Raw genomic sequence first — 19,450 nt, 5'->3', positions numbered from 1 at the left:
TGTTTTGCTATATATTTATCTGCTTTTATACTGAGAAGCAGGAATAGGTTTTTTTTTAAAAGATTTTGTTTATTTGAGAGAGAGATACAGAGATAGCAACAGAGAGCACAAGCAAGGGAGGCCAACACAGGGCTCAATCCCAGGACGTCAGGATCATGACCCGAGTCGAAGGGGCTGACGTCTAACTGACTGAGCCATGCAGGCGCCCTACAGGAAGAGTTTTTTGGGTTTTTTTGTTTTTTTAACTTGAAGGAAAAGGTCTTACATGATCTGAAATTTACAATCTAAAATTTTATGAATAGATATCTGGATATCTTAGTTTTAGAGTGAAGTTTTCTAATTAAAATTTTGCATATGAGTGAATTTAAAGATGAGCCACATGGTTGTTGAAATAGATTTATACCACAAGGGAGATAACCACAACTGCATAGCTGGTAAAATGGCTAAAGTACAAGAATGCTGACAATAACAAATGTTGACAAGGATACAAAACAACAGAACCTTAATCTTTGCTGGTAGAAGTACAAAAACAGTATAGCCACTTTGGGAATACAACCTGCCAGGTTGTTTTTTCTTTTATTTTTTAAGTGAAACAGGCATGCCATATCACCCAGCAGTTGCCCTCTTAGGTATTTACCCAAGGGTTTATTGGTAAATAAATATCTGTATGGGAATGTTTATAACAGCTTTCTTCATAATCACTAAAAAAACTGGAAGCAGTAAGGTGTCCTTGAGCAGAGGAATGGATAAGCGAACTGTACATCTGCAAAATTCTATTCAGTGCTAAAAAGAAATAAATTATTAATTCATGCAGTAACATAGGTGAAGCTTAAATGCAAGGGAAAGAAATCAGGCCCTTCGCCCCATTGAATCCTTTTTGAGAATGGTAGTAACACTGCATGTTGAGACAGAAAAGTAAGAATCTGATTAAGAGCACTCAACAAGTGTGGGAGTCCGTATTGGAACCAGGTGTTCTGACAGCAACACCTGTGTTCTACATCATTAAATAGTACACCTGATGAGGTGAAGAAGTGTGGCAGTCTTTTACAAATTACCATCTGAGTGTGGGCCAGTTGAATTTCATGGCTTAAAGTGGGAACCAGCTTTTATTTAAGCTAATGTCATTTTATGCATAGGTCATGAATACATTTCATATCACTTTAGGCCATGACTTGCATCCTATAACAGTACTTCTGGCTATGCTTTTATATGTGACAGTGCTCCTCACCTCTTGTGCACATCAGGACCCCTTTAGGGAGAGAGTGCAGGAAGAGACTCAAGCTGTGAGCTCATACTTTTGTTTTGGTCGGTTTGAGGTGAGTCCGGACCTCTCAGGAGATAGTATGTGTGTATAAGGTTGAGAAGCACTGGCACAAATAGTACCACTGAACAGCCAAGGTTGAGAACTAGTAAGTCGGGGGTAAGAAAACAATCTGTATAGCATATAGTTTTGTAAAATGGCAGTTCAAATGTAGGCATTGGGCAGTTGAAAGTTATGTTCTTTGGCAAGTGCTTGGCGGCAGATTTTGTTTGTAGGTGGCAGGTGCAAATACCTATTTATGGAAATGCAGGTGGCATATGGAGATTTTTCATCCGAATGAGTGGCCAGCCCTCCACCAGGGGCCTTGGGAATACCTGGAGGCAGAACAGGAAATTTTCCATATTACGGGCTTGTCCTTGCAGGCAGATAGTTGACCAGTCCAGCCCCGAAAGCCTACAGTTCATCAATGACATCTTAATAGTGCTGAATGGTGACAGATGGTAGCTGTGCTTATGGTGAGCGCAGCATAAGGTGTCAGCTTGTCAAATCACTATGTTTGTACACCTAAAACCAATGCAACATTATGTGTCAGCATGCCCAAATAAAAAAAAATTTTCAAGATGATTTTGTCCTAACAACTTTAAAAGCAAAGCTTGCTTCACCTAACCATGTAAAAAATCTACATACGTCACACAACATTTATCTGCAGACAGCAGTTTCCATCGAGTCCATCAGAAGGAATTCTTGCACTTAGTAACTTTTAAACTTGCTGAATGGTATTCTTAAGTGCAAAATGAATTTTTATTTTTATTTTTTCATTTATTTTGAGAAAGAGAGAACATGGGCAGAGAGAGAGAGAGGATCCTCAAGGCAACTCCCCGTGGACCCCGACCCGGGGCTCAATCCCAGGACACTGAGATCATGCCATGAGCCTAAACTGAGAGCCAGATGCTTAACCAATGGAGCCATCCAGATGCCCCCAAAATAAGTATCTAAAGTTTCTACCCATGTGACTTTTTAAGTTTTAGAAGCATTGCTGTAAAGACACTCTAACCATTGTTAGGAAAAGAGCCTGCTGTCCATTCATACACTTGGAGTTGATGGCCCTGGGACCACATCGTGAGTGTCCACAGAGGGCTGCTGGTTCTTCTGCCTCTCTGAGGATGGAGTCTCCTACAAGTCAGAGAACCTGTTTTCCTTTACCATGCGCTGGAGCCAGATCACCTTTCTTCCAATTCGATTACATAATATTTCAACATAGCAAAAGACTTAACAGTTTGCTTCCCTCTTAGATCCACATTTTGAAGTACTAATATTCTTGAGATTAAGATTTTCATTTTGTGTATTTCTCTCACTTATTTCTTTCTATTTGAGTATCAGTACTTCTATTTAACATTTCTTGAGATGTTCGTACTTCATAATTCACAGCGCCAGTCATCATGCCTATTTCACAAATACAAATACTATGTGGAAACAGCAGCTGGTGGTTAATTTCAGATACATTTTAAATATTAAGATAAATTAGAATTGCTGAATGGATTACTCCATTAAAAGGAACTATTATCTCTCAAGCAGCTTGTAATAGTGTAGCAAGTAAAAATTAGCTTTTATATTTGCCTTTTTCATTGAGTTGTTTCTTCAGTTTGCTTTATGAAGCATCCAAAGGAAATTTATCTGATGAGCAGAATATGCATGATTTTTGGTCTTGAAACTTGGTGAGAGGAGTGATAGGGGGGTGTGTTGAAAGGTCTGTCATCTTAGAGAAATACTGTCAGGAACTCTAATTAAACTGGTCAGTCTTCTTTTCTCTTTCTTGCTTCTCTAGTTCTTCTGGAGTATATCCTTTTCTATTTTTCTCATTTGTGCAGTTTTGGTAGAGCTGAATGCTCTGTAAGTTCTTCATTAATGTTAAAACTTTCAGAAGGTACCTTAATTATTTTAGCCAAACTTAGCATATCTAATTGGACATCGCCTATGTAACTGGTTAGAACACATCGAGCTTGAACATTTCTCCAATTGCCTGGTTTATACACAGTCATCATAGAACTTCTGGTTTCAACATACAAAGTAATAAATTAGAAGTAGACTACAGATGTTTTGAGTAAGAATCTGGATTTTTCAGAAATAAGTATACAGTTAATAAAAATGACTTTAGGACCTTTTCCTTCATTCAAACAGTCAAAGTTTATATTTGAGGATTAAAAAGTTTCCAGAATGATATTAATTTGATTCACCTACATATGAATCAGCACTAGAGAAGCTGCTAGCAAAATTATAATATGTATTTTTCTTCACTTTGAAAGCAGAACTTAATATCCAGTTTTATTGAAATTGCCAGCACTGGATGGCTGCGACTATGGCCAGCGAATTAACGTCCTCTACTGCAAGGTGGGATGGAGACTCATTTGCATTTCTTATGCCTAATTCAACTACTCTCTACTGTGGACTTTGATTTTGGTAATTTTAGCAAGTAGTGTAGCTTTCCTGAGACTAAAAATCATAGAAAAGATCTCCTTCCTTCCTTACGCTGTTCCTGTTGCTGTTCCTCACAGGACTCTGCTGTCCTGTCCTAAGAACCATCCCAGTGACCAGAGGCAGGACCACAGACAGGTGCAGGGCCACAGATAATTCATGCGTGGCACAGATTCTCTCTAAATACTTTTTCTAGCTGCAGTAACTATGTCTGGCTCATTGGTCACATGCTGTGAAGAGTTAGAGAAGACATGGAGTCTGCCTTCGAAGGATGGGAGCCTCCGATTACTTCTGTTGTTAGTGGCTCTGGCTCAGACTTTACCTCAGGAGTTGGCTGGCTTCCTCACTGTTTTCTTACTTGCTCACATTCAAGAGGGTGAACAGGTTGTAAATAGGCATCCTCGGTGGGTCCATGTGGGTGATGGTATTAGCAGAGGTTGACGTTTCCATTTCCCCGTGAGGATAGAGGTCTGCCTCCCTCCCAGAGGACGCAGATATGTACCTAATATGTATCTCTCATTTCTAGTAGGTGTGGTGTTACTTCATTATGATTTTAATTCTAACAACTAATGTAATCATGCTGAACAACTTTTTGCAGATGTCATCTTTGATGAATCCCCAACATTTTTCTTCTTTTTATAGCATGCATGCGTGAACTCGGGGCAGGGGCAGAGGGAGAGGAAGAGAGAATTTTAAGCAGGCTCCACACCCAGCACAGAGCCTGACCCAGGGCTCGATTTCACAACCCTGAGATCATGACCTGAGCTGAAATCAAGAGTTGGACGTTCAACTGAGCCACCCAACTACCCCAGTGAATCCCCAACTTTTAATTGAGTTGTTTGTTTTTCTTGAGTCTAGAGAGACCATAATAAAATGTTTACATCTCCTTCATCAAAGATATGATTTATAAATATTCTCTTAGTTCTTTGGTTTGTCTTTTCATTCTGTTAAAGAGTGTTTTCAGAGAGCAAGAGTTTTTAATTCTGATGAAATCCAATTTGTAAATTTGTTTTTATGGCTGATGCCTTTGGTGCTCTAAGAAATCTTTGCCTAGCCCAAGGTCAGAATTCTCTTCTGTTTTCTTCTAGAAGTTTTATATTTTTATATTTTTACATTTAGATCTTTAACCCACTTCCAGTTAATTGTTTTATATCTAGAGCAATGTATAGATCAAAGTCCACATTTTTCATAGATGAATATCTGGGTGTCCTAGTGCTATTTATTGAAAAGACTTTCTTCACTGAATTTCCTTAGCAATTTTGTTGCAGATCAATCGTATATGGATCTGTGGGTCTATTTCCGGATTCTCTAGTCTTCCATTGATCTGCTCTCTTAATGTCAACAGTGCACTGCTCTGATGAGCTTTATCCTAAGTCTGTCATATCAGGTACTGGTGGTTCTCCAATTTTGTTTTTTATTTTCCAGTTCTTTTGACTTTACTTTATCCTATGAATTTTAATATCAGTTTGTAGCTTTCTATAAAAAACACTCAGTGTTATTTTGACTGTGATTTCATTGAATCTTTAAGTCACTTTGAGAATTGATCAATAGTGTGGGTTTTGACCCATAAACAAATATAGTATATCCCTCCCTTTCTTTAGGTCTTACTTCATTCCTCACAGCAAGATGTTGCATTTTTTTGTCTGATCTGTCCTTGAGTATTTCATATTTTTGACACTATTGTAGATGGTGTCATTTTGCTTTAATTTTTAAATTAGACATTGCTAGTATATTGACAGATGACTTTTCTATATTGATCTTCTGTCTTGCAGCATTGCTAAACTCATTAGTTGCAGTAGCATTTTGTAGATTGTTTTTCCATATATAATATTGTTATCTAAAATACTGTTTTTTCTTTCTAATCTAGATGGTTTTTATTTCTTTTGGTTGCCTTATTGTACTTACTAGAACCTCCAATACAGTGTTGAATAGAAGTAGTGAACGTGGACATCCTTGTCTTATTCCTAATCTTTTGGGGAAAGCATCTAGTCTTTCTTCAACATTAAGTACAATATTAGCTGTAGGGTTTTTTGGTAGATACCTTCATCAAGTTGATCAAGTCTTCTTGCTAATTTTTATTTGGGCTGTGATATTTTTTATTTCTTTTGTATCTTGGGTTTAATTTGTAATACTTTTTCTGTTTCTTAAAAGCAGAAGGCATTGGTTTGAGAAAAATCTGTTTTTTCTAAACTAGGTATTTGGTGCTATAAATACTCATCCCCTAATTATTGCATTAGTGGCATCCCACAAATTTTTATCTTTTTTTTTTTCATTTTTATCATTTTGAAAATACTAAGTTTTATTTTGATTATTTTTCCCTTTGGCTGTAGGTTATTAAGCATGTTTTATTTAGTTTCCATGTTATTTTAGAGTTTTTTAGAGTTCTGTTAGTGATTTCTAATTGAAGTCTGTTATGATTAGAGAATATACTTAAAGAACTTTGATCCTTTTAAAATTTACTGAAGCTTAGTTTATCACTCACAATATGCTCCATCTGGTGAATGTTCCACATGCATTTATAAATACTGTGTTTAATAGGGTGTTTCAGAAAAGTCAAATAGTTCAAATTATTATTCAGATCTGCCATATTCTTATTAGTTTTCTATCTACTTGTTTTTAGCAATTTTTGAGAAATTCGTATTAATTTCTGAGTATAATTTTGGGTTCTATCATTTTCTGCCTTTCTTATTTTAAGTATTTTATTTATTTCACGAGAGACACACAGAGAGAGGCAGAGACACAAGCAGAGAGAGAAGCAGGCTCCATGCAGGGAGCCTGACGTGGGACTCGATCTCGGGACCCAGGGTCATGACCTGAGCCAAAGGCAGATGCTCAACTGCTGAGCCACCCAGGTGTCGCCCCCCCCCCTCCTTTTTTTTTGCTTCTTGTATCTTGAAGATCTCTTGCTAGGTGCATACATATTAATCATCTCCATATCCCTTCAATTAATTGACTGCTTCGTCATTATGAAATGACCTTTCTTATCCCTTTTAATATACTGTGCTTTAAAATCTACTTTATCTTAGGCATCTGATTTTTTTAAACAAGTATTAGCATATTATGTCTTTTTCCATCCTTTAATCTATTTCTTTACTTTTAAAATATATTTATTTAAACAATGTATAATTGGGTCCCTATTTTTTATTCAATCTGGAAATCTTTTAATCATTATTAAGTTTAAATCTGTCATTTAGCTTATTTGTTCTCTGTCTCTCATGATTTTTATTCCCTTTTTTCTCTTCTTTAGAATAATTGAATGTTTTTATGATTCCATTTTTTTCTTAGTTGACTTAGTAACTTATTCTAGGTCTTGCTTTAACTCGTCACAGCCTAACTTCAAGTAGTATTATGAGACTACGTATAGGGTAAAAAACTTACAATAGTATATTTCCATTTCCTATTGAAGATGAGGCATAGGACATACTATGATGTCACCAACATCTAATAGTTTCTGACCTACAATATCTGTCCAATTAATGCTAGGAAGATGAATGAACAAATGAGTCTCTTAAACTTTGCCTAATTCAGTTTCATTTCTCCTACTGTAGAAGTAGAGTTACTCATACTTTGAAAGCCTGAGCTTCCTAACCAAGTGATAAACTGAAACAATTGCAGAATAATGTCTGGCTTAGACCCTTCAGGAGTGAGGTTCTAGTATGTTCAGCCCATGTCTTATAATACATGGAAGAAGCAGGTTAGAACATCCTCGAGTCCATGCCTAACCTCCCCTTACAGTTGCTGCCTTAAGAAAAGAGGTTCTTGGGCATCTTGGAGCTATTCAGAGACACTTAAGAACATTCGTCTTCATGGTCTTTAGCACTGGTACTGAAAAAGCTAAGTACTTCTATTCCCTGCTAGCTATCATCTGTAGTGTTCGAGTCAAAAACAAATTCTTTAGGTAAAAGGTAAAAGATTCAGATTAGTTGTTGAGCACCAGAAACTGAGAAGTTTAAACCCTGCTTCCAGAAGACATTGATTCTGGTATTGGCTTTGTAGCCATTAGGACAGATGGACAAGTCTCTTAACTTCTCGTTCTCTGCCCTTTCATTCCCTACCACCCTCTATCTTACCCTATATTGAATGTATATCAACTATATTTAAGGATGCAGCTCCAGTCACCCAGGTTTAGACGTAGTCTGTAACTTTCTCTTCCCATCCTACTGTGGTATGTTCTGGACTAACAGAAATAAAACTGACTTGGCTCTAAAAATTCATACAGTACTTAATAGATAAATGCATACATGCTCTCACAGCATTTAGTAACCCAGCAAGAACAAAGCCACGTCAGTTACTATCATGTTTGTGAAATAATTAAGGGAATAATTTGTCGGATTGAGGAGGGGGATGTAACATTGAAGGTGTCTGTTGTTATCCTGAAGTAATTGTCCTTAGGTATTATTCATTTAACTTCAGTGTCAAATTATTTACATAACAAGAGTAATGCGTATCTTTTAAGGGTGATTGTGAGAATTAATTTAAATTCCACAAAGCACTTTGAGGCATTCGGTTGAAAGGTTCTTTATAAATGCCAGGCATTATTATAACCAGACTAGTAAAAAGAAACCGTGATAAAGCTACTCATGCAGTGTCCTCTAATAGAAACTGTATTGGTAAGAAATATAAAGGTTACTGCTATTCATAATTTATGGTCAAGGGGAATAGATTAAGAATAATAATGATGCTTTTCTGTCCAGATAAGTCTTAAAAAACACAAATGCAGCTCTGATGGAATATATTGCTCCATCCAAGGAGAAGTATGAAATCGATATCTTACAAGCAATAAAAATGATGTATGAAGATGAATAAAGGCCAATATCTTTAATTGAGCCATAAAGTATATAGTGACAGCCTTGACTGTGTCTTTCAAAATCTTCAAGAAAGACATTGTAATACAGGAGATAATTCTTGATTGTTTGAGTATATGAAGCTTTAAATTTGTTAGAAACAGATGCATGATGGTCCTCATTCTAGTAACCAAAGTAACCAGTCTAATTATTAATCATTCAAAAAAAAAAAATACAGGATAGGAGAAGTCAAAACTTTAACAAAAATTTTTTAAAAAGGAAAGAAAAAAGATTTCAAAAGATTTCATATAAGCAGAATGCTTCAGGAATGTGAGAGAAGTAATCACACACAAAAACCTCTCGTTAAAATAATCAAAGCTACTGATAGAAGTCTGTACATAAAGAATCTTTCCATCACACACTGGGCAGAAGCAATTTGAAAGGTAAATTTAGTGTTCTTTTTTTTTTTAATTAGATGTCCACATTTAGTGTTTTTATGATCAAATCTCTGCCTTTATTGTCTGTATTCGTTCCCTGCTGTGACTTTCACAAATTGCCAAAAACAAGACAAATTTGTCATCGTACAGCCCTGGAGGTTGAAAATCCAAAATGAACCTCCGTGAGCTAAAGTCGGCATGTTGGCAGACTGGAGGTCCTTTCCGGAGGATCTAAGGAAGAGGGCAATTTGTTTTCACCTTTTCAGCTTCTAGAGACTGTATTCTTTGGCTCGCGGCTCCTTTCCACGTTTAAAGACCTCACTGGCCAGTTGAGTGTTTCTGAGTCTTGCGGCTCGGACACGGGCTCTCCGGCTTTCCTCTCCCCTGGGAACTCTGCTAGCTGTCTTCCCCCCGGGGTGACCTACCATCATCTTCCTAGTCTCAGGTTGCTAATTCGTGATCTGAATTCCACCTGCTACTTTGCCACACAAGGTAACCTACTCACCGTTTCTGGAGATGACATGGAGGCATCTTGGGGAAGCTGCTTCTACTTATCGTGGTCCAGGAATGGAAAGAGGAGAGTGTTATAAAGTTTTAAGGACTGGCATCCTGGCCTTCAGAATTACTGCTGTCATTCTCTGTTACCTGGTTTGACAGACCTTTTTCTCCTTTGACCCCAGCCAAGTATCAATTTTAGGTTTGCATTTTTATTTCTAATTTCCCTGAGCATCTATCTGTCTAGTCAGCCAACCAGCGAGTACTTGGTAGGTGTGTCCTGCAGGCTAGGAAGGGGGACTCGTGGTGAAGATGGGGGCTCAGATTAATGTGGAAGCCCCCGATGACGTAGCTTCTGCCTTCGGGGAGTGTGGTCTGCTGAAAGCATTTGACGAGTCCCTCCGTAGAGTGGTTCATTATCAAGCAGAGATTTCAGAGAAGATTCAGGAAAAATCCATACACCTTGGCTTTTCTTGCCCATGCCCTCTCCCCAGCCCCCAGCGTGCAGACAACAAGGTTGTTCATCTCTATCTTGTAACAACGTCAGGAAAAAGTACCGAATCAAAGTAATACTTTTTCTTGTGCTGTTTTATTTGAAAAGGACCTTCTTTTAAAAGTTCTACACGGAAGAAAGGAGTTGGGTGGTTCTGCGTCAGGCCAAGTACACATTTGGTAAGGGGTTGGGACTTTGATCAGTTCCATATTGTAAATTCCAGGATTCTTTCCAACTCTGAAAATAAAGGGAACTGGATTTAGTGTACGGCAATAAGGTTGATGGAAGACTTAGGGCTAATCTCTCCGCGCACAAAAGAGCTTTGTGCCGGTGAGAGGCGCAGGTGTTCTTTGTTTCAGCTAAGGGGGGCAGGAAGCCGTGATACTGAAACGAGGGGAGCTGCTGTAGACGGAGCAACCTCTGGCGTCCTGGAACCCCGGAAGATGGTGCCAAGGAGGTAGATGGTCTCAGGGCAGCCCCCGACTCCTCCTTCCCGCACGCTGAGAATGCAGAGGCTCGGTGCTGGGGGGGACGCTGCTCGCCACCAGCTGGGCACCTCCAGATTCGCTGCGACGACGTAAGTTCAGCTGGTCTCCCCGTAGCTCCAGGAAGGGCCCTCTACGTGAAGGGTTCTCGCTGTGATCCTAGCGGGAGTACAAAACCCCGTCGTTTGAAGGACAAAGATAGAAGCGTGCGGGCTGAACCCGGGGAGTCAAGGCCTCTCGTAGCTGCTGACCCGACGTGCTCCCTCGCCCGCGTCCGCAGAGGGCTCCGGGGCTCAAGGACACCAGTTGTCGATGGTCGGCAGGAGGGATTTCCAGGCACAGATGGGAGCGTGATTCCAGCTAATAGCACTTGTACGGGCTTCCTCTGCTTCCACGATGTGCTCCTAAGGGCAGTTCGTCTTCGTCGGAGGCCGGACGCCGCGCCGCGGGGTGGCCCGGAGCTGCCTCAGCTCAGCGCACCTGTTCACAGCGACGCCCGGCCTCCCTGCTGGCCTCATCGGGCAGCGCAGCGTCCTGTCCCCTGCCCGCCTCCCCGCCGTGATCCCCCAGCCTAGGCAAACAGCGCTCCTCCAGCCTGCCTGCCTCGATCCCTGAAGACGGCAGCGAGGTGCCTGCAGTCCTCGGATAGGTTGTTGTGCTTGAAGCCATCCTAGTCTGGCCGCACGTACCGTGCTGAGATCCCTGGGGAAACCAAGCAGTTCCCCTTCCACTGTTACTGTGCTTAACGTCCCCTTGGCCCCTTAGCACTGGTGGCCACTTCCTACTCCCCGAAACACTGTCCACCTTGAATACAGTGTATCGCATTCTGCTCTTTCTGCCTCCTTGGCCTCTGGTCTCAGGTATACAATTCTCTTCCTAGTCCTCAAAAGTTAGTGTTTTGCCTTCTTTAAAAAAAAAAAAAAAAAGTATTTTTGACTATATTCTTTTTGCTCTACGTTTTCTCTCTGTCACATATTCTATAACTGGGAGTTTGTACCTCTTAACCCCCTTCCCTTACTCTGCCCAGATCCCTGTCCACCACCCCGTGGCAACTACCAGTTCTCTGATTTTTAGAGTTTGGGTTTTTTCTGTTACCTTGTTTTTTCAGTTCTACATATAAGTGAAGTCATTTGGCATTTATCTTTCTCTGATTTATTTCACTTAAGATAAATGGTTTTAGGTCCACCCACGTTGTTTTAAATGGCGAGATCTCCTTTTTTATGACTGAGTAACATTCTATTCTGTTTATACACCACATCTTCATCTGTTGATGGACAGAGGTGGGGTGGCCTGGGGTGCCCTTCATATATGGGCTATTACAAATAATGCAGCAAGAACTGCAGGGGTATGTCTATCTTCCTGAATTAGTATTTTTCTTTTTTTTTTTTTTTAAGATTTTATTTATTTATGAGAGGCCCAGAGAGAGAGGCAGAGACACAGGCAGAGGAAGAAGAAGCGGGCTCCCTGCAGGGAGTCTGATGCAGGACTTGATCCCAGGACCCCCGGGGTCACGGCTTGAGCTGGAGGCAGGCGCTCAACTGCGGAGCCACCCAGGCGTCCGAGTATTTTGTTTCTTTGGTTAAATGCCCAGTAGCAGAATTACTAGATCATATGATAATTCTGTTTTTTTCTTTTTTGAGGAGCCTCCAGGCCTCTTTTCCACAGTGGTTGCACCAGTTTAGGTTCACAGTGCATCAGCTTTCCCTTCTCCACATCCTCACCAAGACTTACTTTGTGTCTTTCTTGAGCCTAAGCCCCTCTGACAGGTGTGAGGTGACATCTCATTGTGGTCTTGATTTGCATTTGCTCGACGACTCGTGATGTTGGGCACCTTTTCATGTTTCTGTTGGTGTTCTCCTTACCTCTTGCCAAGATAGAGAATTGACGCGGTGGAAGATCTAATGAGCATTTGTATTGATGAAGTCCTTTGGAAGGCCAGCCGTGGGAGCTGACCGGGGATGGGTCAGGGAACCAAGAAAGAGCTGACCAACTAAGCTTGGGGAAGGGCTTGAGAACCAAAGGCAGTAGTGGGAGTATTAGCACAGGATTGCGAGCCTTTTTCTAGAGTGCCACCCTTAGGGTGGCTTAGTTCCAGAAGCCTCAGGTCTTTGTCTCTGTTTCCTTCCCATGTCTTTTTTTGCCTTGTAATTCTTGGGTGCTCCTAGACTCCCAAATGGAAGTGATTTCCCTACACAGTCTGTCCTGATTGCTTCCAGAATTGCTGGTTGAACCCATCTTTGAGCTAGAATTCTATCAACTGTGTATCTCAGTTTTAATTTAATATTAAAATGCAATTATTATAGTCACATACTCTTTTTTCTTCCTCTAGGCTAACAGATATTTATAGAAAAGGGTAATGAATTGTTTATCTAGCCCCAGGGCCTATCCAGCTTCCTCTCATTCTAGATTTTTTTTCTCCTCTAAGTTTTTACATTTTTCAGACCTTTGTTGAAATGGTGTAGAAGTTTAGAAGACCTTAAATGGATAGGTCACAAGGTTCAACTAATGCAAAATGTACACAAACACACACGGTTTGTCTTCAATATACCTTAATGGGAGGCGAACGATGTGGAAGTGTCAGCTTGTATAAATATAAAGATCCCATGAGCCTTATAATACTCTAAACATTATGTATATACGTATATTTATACTTCATTCTTAAGGGCTTTTTTTCTGTATATTAAATTTGACAGAATTTTAAACAAAGCCTAAAAAAATTTGTGTTTTTCATTACACCTCAGCAAAGATGGCAAGTAATGTTGACATTTTATTATGAAGAAGATACATTGGTTTTATATTTAAGATAAGGAATCATAAACTGTGTCATGCTAAGTGACAAGACATTTAAAATGTTGGTGACAAAAATAAACTAGCAGCAGAAATGTGTATCCAAAGGTTCAGAGAAATGAATAGCAAAGAACAGACTACTTGCTAAGTAATAGAAGCTAACTATTTTGTCCAGAGCTATGTATTTTTTTTCTTTTTTAAGATTTTATTTATTTATTCATGAGAGACACAGAGAGAGGCAGAGACACAGGCAGAGGGAGAAGCAGGCTCCTCACAGGGAGCCTGATGTGGGACTCGATCCTGGGACCCTGGGGTCATGCCCTGAACCAAAGGCAGACGCTCAACCTCTGAGCCACCCAGGCGTCCCCAGAGCTATGTTTTAATTTAGATGTTAACCTGGAATATCACAGAACCCCCAATTAATTTTTATACTGATTAAATATTTTGTTATGCTAAGTCCTATTGAGGTTCAGCTGTTTATCTTAAAATTTTTAAGCACTTACCTGTGAAAGAAGACCCAGGAAGCCAGACTCTGTTAATGGACTGCTGTTAAGTACTATGACAAACATTTCACTAGTTCAAAACAGTACCCGCCTAACAGTTCACCGTGAGGTGGGGTTGATTTCTTCTCATTTCTAGAGTTTGGAATTCTCTGCACTTGGCTAGTAGATTAAATAAAAAGGGATAAAGGAGGCCTACATTTATATTCATCATTTTTCCCCAAAGTGACACTTACCACTGTCTTCATATTCCAGTAGCCAGAATTTTCATGTCCCTACTTAGCTGCAAGAGGAGCTAGAAGATAGTCTCTGGCTGACTCGCTGCTTCTAGCGACGGTTCTGTGCAAGTGAAAGCATGCGTCCTAGTGAACAGATGACTGGCTGTAGGTCGCCCCTGTAGCCAAAAATGAGAATAGTTGTGTTACCCTTCCTTCTACATTAGAACATTCACTTCAACTCAAGGGAATCAACCCAAAGTCTCCTGCAGGCCAGAGTCCGGCATCTGCATCAGGCCCAGACTTGGCTCTTGGCCGCCTGGTGACCTGTGAACCAAAGTTCACGTGAACTACCTGCGACTCCACCTCCCCTTGCCCCCCACCGTGCCCTAGCACAAGTCCACCCCCAGCAGTGGAACAGATGCAGGAGAGCTATAAGCAAGTGCCCCATTTGGGGGGGGGGGGTGGTAAAGTGGAAAATACATAGCAATAATTGTCCCCTGACAGCACTGAAACCAGGATCTCTTGATTAGACCCTTGTTACGCGTCTGAGAAAGAACTTCTTTGTCCTTTATTCCTCCTGGCCCTTTGGGCTCCACACATTGGGAGTTGCTGCTTTTCTGTTACCATCTGTGCTACCATCACGAAGAGAACTATGACCACTTCATGCTTGTGCAGTTTGGGGACCTGGAAACTGTTTCACAGTCACTGATAAGACTAAGTTCAGGCTTTATCCACCAGTATAGTCTTTTAGAAACAATGGATTTCATATGTACCGACCTCCGTTTGTTACATGTGTCAGTGTTTGTCCCGAGAAACAGACAATTCCAGGTCTTTCAAAAGGAGGAAACGTAAGCCAGGGAATTAGCTTCACATATAATAGTACAGAACCACCAAAGAAATGATAGTGCGTAAACCCAGAGACTGACAAAATGAGAAAACTTGCACACCTTAGGGGTAGAAGGGCAGTAAGGAGGAAAAGATGTCATCAGATACTATCTAAGCTCTTAGCTCTGATAAGAAACTATGGGGATGCCTCAGTGGCTCAGCAGTTGAGCCGCTGCCTTCTGCTCGGGTCATGACCCCGGGGTCCTGGGATCGAGTCCCACATCAGGCTCCCTGCATGGAGCCTGCTTCTCCCTCTGCCTGTGTGTCTGCCTTTCTCTCTGGGTCTCTCATAAATGAATGAATAAAATCTTAAAAAAAAAAAAAAAAAGGAAATTATGAACTCCCTGAGGGATCTGAGCCCTCCATATCTTGACCTTTGAGTGTCCCCACATCATGAGCCCCCAAATGTTTCATTGAACAGAGATAAGCAATAAACCCTTCCCCTGACTTCACTTACAAGTACCTGTTAGGAAACCAAAATGAGGCAGAAATGATGGTAATCAATGGGACATGATCTTTAATTCGTGGATCAGATGTAATTAGTTATTTCAGGACCTATTTTAGTAACATGTCATCCGCATTTAGAGAAAGAGAAAATTGTCAAAAGTTTTCATTTAAATATTCTTATCCTGTAAGCATAGAAAGAAGAATTAAAAACGAATAAAGTAAAAAAAAAAAAAAAAAAAAACGAATAAAGTCTGTAGGTGCCTCATGCCAAAATAAATTTTGGGGAAAAAAGGGTGTGGTGGGGAGAAAGAGAAAAAGCTTTCCAGAATCTCTAGGGAAATGCCAGCTATCCTTCAGAGAGTGAATATGCAGCTGTCTTGGTCTTTGTTTCCTTTTTGGGATCTTCTTCTAAGTTGATAACATTGTTTTGTCTACTGGTCCGAGCCAGAAATTATCACTTTTTTTTTTAACTGTCATTTAAGAAAGAATCTGTAAAATATTCCATTGGGTATTTTAGCCATCAGGACTAATTCTATAATATCATTTTTTAAAATACCACAAATGCCATTTTATCTGTTACTGGATGTGCCTTTATATGCTTAAGTGTATATATACGCTGGATTCAACTCTGCTGTGGCTTTTAGGATAGGCTAGAGAGAAGTCTCAAAATAGCAGTTGCATTTAACAACTTGGAAGTTGAGAATAGTTTGAGAAGCTTTTATGACTGTTGTCTTTCCTAGAGAGAAAAAGAGCTTTGCTTAAAAATTTCTCTGTGAATAGTTCACTTATACATGGAAATGAAGACTTTTTTTTTTTTTTTTGGTGGATCATGCCAAATTCAGTTGCCATGTTTTGTTTCTGAGAACGTTTTAGCATACCTGAGCATGTTTAGATTTCTCCCATTTACATGGAGATTTCAGGGTTGTTTACTTTTCACCTTGGTATAAAATAAGAGTGGCTTAAAATATATACTGCATTTACTATCTTTATCCTTCAGAGTATAGTCCTCTTATTTAAAAATATCAGGGCTCGAAAAAAAATTAAAAATTAAAAAAAATTAAAATATCAAGGCTTGGATATATAGGCTGTGTCTACCTAAATGTTATGACTGACGAAAGAGGGGAAAATACATCATATTACCTACAGGCATACCTTGGAGATAGTGTGAGTTTAGTTCCAGAGGTCTGCAGTAAGACAGATATCCTTACAAAGTGAGTCAGGAGTTTTCTGCTTTCCCCGTGTACGTAAAAGTTATGTTTATACTGTATTGTATTATGTGTGCAATGATACTGTCTTTAAAAAGTACATACCTTAATCAAAAAATAAGTATTACTAAAAATGCTAACCATCACCTGAGCCGTCAGGAGGTTGTAATCTTTCTGCTGGTGGAGGATCCTGCCTTGATGTCAACGGTCGCTGACGGATCAGGGTGGTGGTTCCTGAAGGTTAGGGCAGCCATGGTAACTTGATAAGACCACGTGACGTGTGCCATTACTGATTGATGACTCCTTTCACAAGTGATTTCTCTAGCACGCAATGCTGTTAATAGCATTTTGCACACAGTAGAGCCTCCTTCAGAATTCGAGTCAGTCCTCTCAAACCCTGCCACTACTTTGCCAACTAGGTCTGTGGAGTATTCTAAATCCTTTGTTGTCAATTCAACAATCTTCAGAGCATTTTCAACAGGAGTAGACTTCAGTCAAGAAACCAATTCCTTTACCGTCCTGGAGAAGCACCACCTCACCGGTTTCGGTGTTATCATGAGACCGCAGCCATTTCTTACAGCGCTCTGCCTTTCCCTTGAACACTCACACGCCATGGCAGGGTAGTTAACTGGCCTAATTTCAGTAGTGTTGTAGCTCAAGGAATAGTCGTTCGGTCACATCTTCGGGTTCCACTTCTGGTCCTCTTGCTGTTTCCACCACATCTGTAGTTACTTCTTCCTCTGACGTCTTCAAACCTCCCAAGGTCATCCAGAAGGATTGGAATGAGCTTCTTCCAAACTCCTGATGCTATTGATATTTTGACCTCTTCTTAATGGCATCTAAAATGGTGAATCCTTTCCAGAAGGTTTGCATTTACCTTGCCTAGCTCCACCAGAGTACTCATTATCTATGGCAGCTTTAGCCTTACAAAATATGTTTCCTACATAAGATTTCAACGTGAAAATCACTCTTTGATCCATGGGCTGCAGGACGGCTGTTTTGTCAGCAAGCATGGAAATAACAATCTCATTGTCCATCTCCGTCAGGGTTCTTGGATGACCAGGTGCACTGTCCTTCGCAGTAATACTCTGAAAGGAATCTTTTTTTTTCTTAGCAGTAGGTCTCTCCAGTGGACTTAAAATAGCCAGTAAACCATGTTGTAAACAGATGTGCTGTTTACAATTACCAACGTCATTCCATTTACAGAGCTCAAACAGATTTAGTGTCATTCTTAAGGACCCTAGGATTTTTGGAATGGTAAGTAAAGGAGCTTTAGCTTTAATTTAAAGTCACCAGCTATATTACTCATAACAAGAGTCATCCTGTCCCTTCAGTGCTACGTAGCCAGGAACTGACTTCTCCTCTCTGGCTATGGGAGTCTAGGATGACATCTTCCAGTATAGGACTGTTGCATGTACGTTGAAAATCGGTTGTTTAGCATAGCCACTTTTATTAGCTAGATCTTGGGTAACTTGCTGTGGCTCCTACATCAGCACAGACTGTGTCACCTTGCACTTCTGTGTTATGGAGACAGCGTCTTTCCTTAAACCTCAGGAACCAACCTCTTCTAGCTTCAGACTTTCCTTCTGCAGCTTCCTCACCTCTCTTTGCCTTCATAGAATTGAAGAGAGTTAGGGTTTCTCTCTGGGTGAGGCTTAAGGGGATGTTGTGGCTGATTTGATCTTCTATCCCAACCACTAAAACCTTCTCTATGTTAGCAATAAGCTGTGTGGCTTTTTATCACTTGTGCAAGTACTGAAGTCCACTTTTAGTTTCCTTCAAGAGTTTTTCCTTTGTAATGACAACTTGGCCCAAGAGACTGAGCCTTCACCCTATCTTGGCTTTTGACAAGCCTTCCTCGCTAAGTTTAGTGATTGCTAGTTTTTGATTTAAAGTGAAAGACGTGTGACTCCTCCTGTCACTTGAACACTTAGAGGCTATTTTGGGGTTATTATCTTAATTTCAGTGTTACTGCTTCTCAGGGACCAGGAAGGCCCAAGAAGACTGTAGAGATACAGCATAATAACCAATTGGTAGAACAGTTGAAAAACACACATTTATTGATTAAGTTTGCTGTCTAATGTGAGCATGGTTCATGATGCCCCAAAACAGTTACAGTAGTAACATTGCAGTTCTTCACTGATCACAGATCCCCATAACAAATATAATAATAATGTAAAAGTTGGAGACATTATGAGAATTATCAAAATGTGACAGACGAGAGGTGAGCAGATGCTGTTGGGCGGAAGGGTACCAATAGGCCTACTCAACGCAGGGTTGCCACAGTCTTGCAATCTGTAAGACACAGCATCTGTGAAGAACAATCAGGTGAAATGCAATAAGATGAGGTCTGGTTGGATAAGGCATGTAATATCTGAAGAGTAAGCTGTTCTTCTGTGTTGGCTTCGTGAAGCTGTAGAGTTATGCAATAATCACTTGGTAATTTGGACGTTTTCTTAAAAATAATTGCTTCATTTCAGTCATTATATCATCTTTATAGTTTTAAAAACATGTCATCAGGGAAAAATCCTTTTTTGGTATTGATCTAAAACAAAAAGTGTGCTATGGTATCCGTTTTTTTCCGTCTCTAATTGAGTTTATTTCCTTTAACAATGAAAATATTAAAACATGAGTTGTATTTTTGCTGCCTAAAATAATTAGTTTTACTTTTTTAAACAAGCTATCTGTAATTTCAAAGATAGTTCTTTCTGAACTTTTGTTCTGAGAAGCTTAGAATAGTCTTGAAATAATAGGTGTTTAACAAGTATTTCTCAACTGTCAATTCAACTGTAGCCTTTGTGCTATTACCTCATTATGAAGTGACACAGGAAGAAAACTCGCTATGTGATAATACGAAAACACATATTTGTCAAAAAGATAAATGAGTCTGTATTGAAAACCCATCTGTTGTGGTGGGAGTCAAATGGTTTAGACACATTTGGGCATGATACCTTCTTTTTAACAGGAAAACATAGAAAAGA

General features: G+C 39.9%; 1 protein-coding gene across 12 annotated transcripts in view; it reads left to right on the top strand.

Annotated features, from left to right (window-relative positions):
• CADPS2 (calcium dependent secretion activator 2) overlaps positions 1 to 19,450 on the top strand; it is a 449,851-nt gene that overhangs the window by 236,130 nt on the left and 194,271 nt on the right. The gene's annotated exons all lie outside the window — the stretch shown is intronic.

This window comes from Vulpes vulpes, chromosome 7 (assembly GCF_048418805.1).
Source record: "Vulpes vulpes isolate BD-2025 chromosome 7, VulVul3, whole genome shotgun sequence".
In the NCBI taxonomy this organism is placed as follows: Eukaryota; Metazoa; Chordata; class Mammalia; order Carnivora; family Canidae; genus Vulpes; species Vulpes vulpes.
Note: the sequence above shows the minus strand (reverse complement) of the source record. Positions and strands in the feature narration are given on the sequence as shown.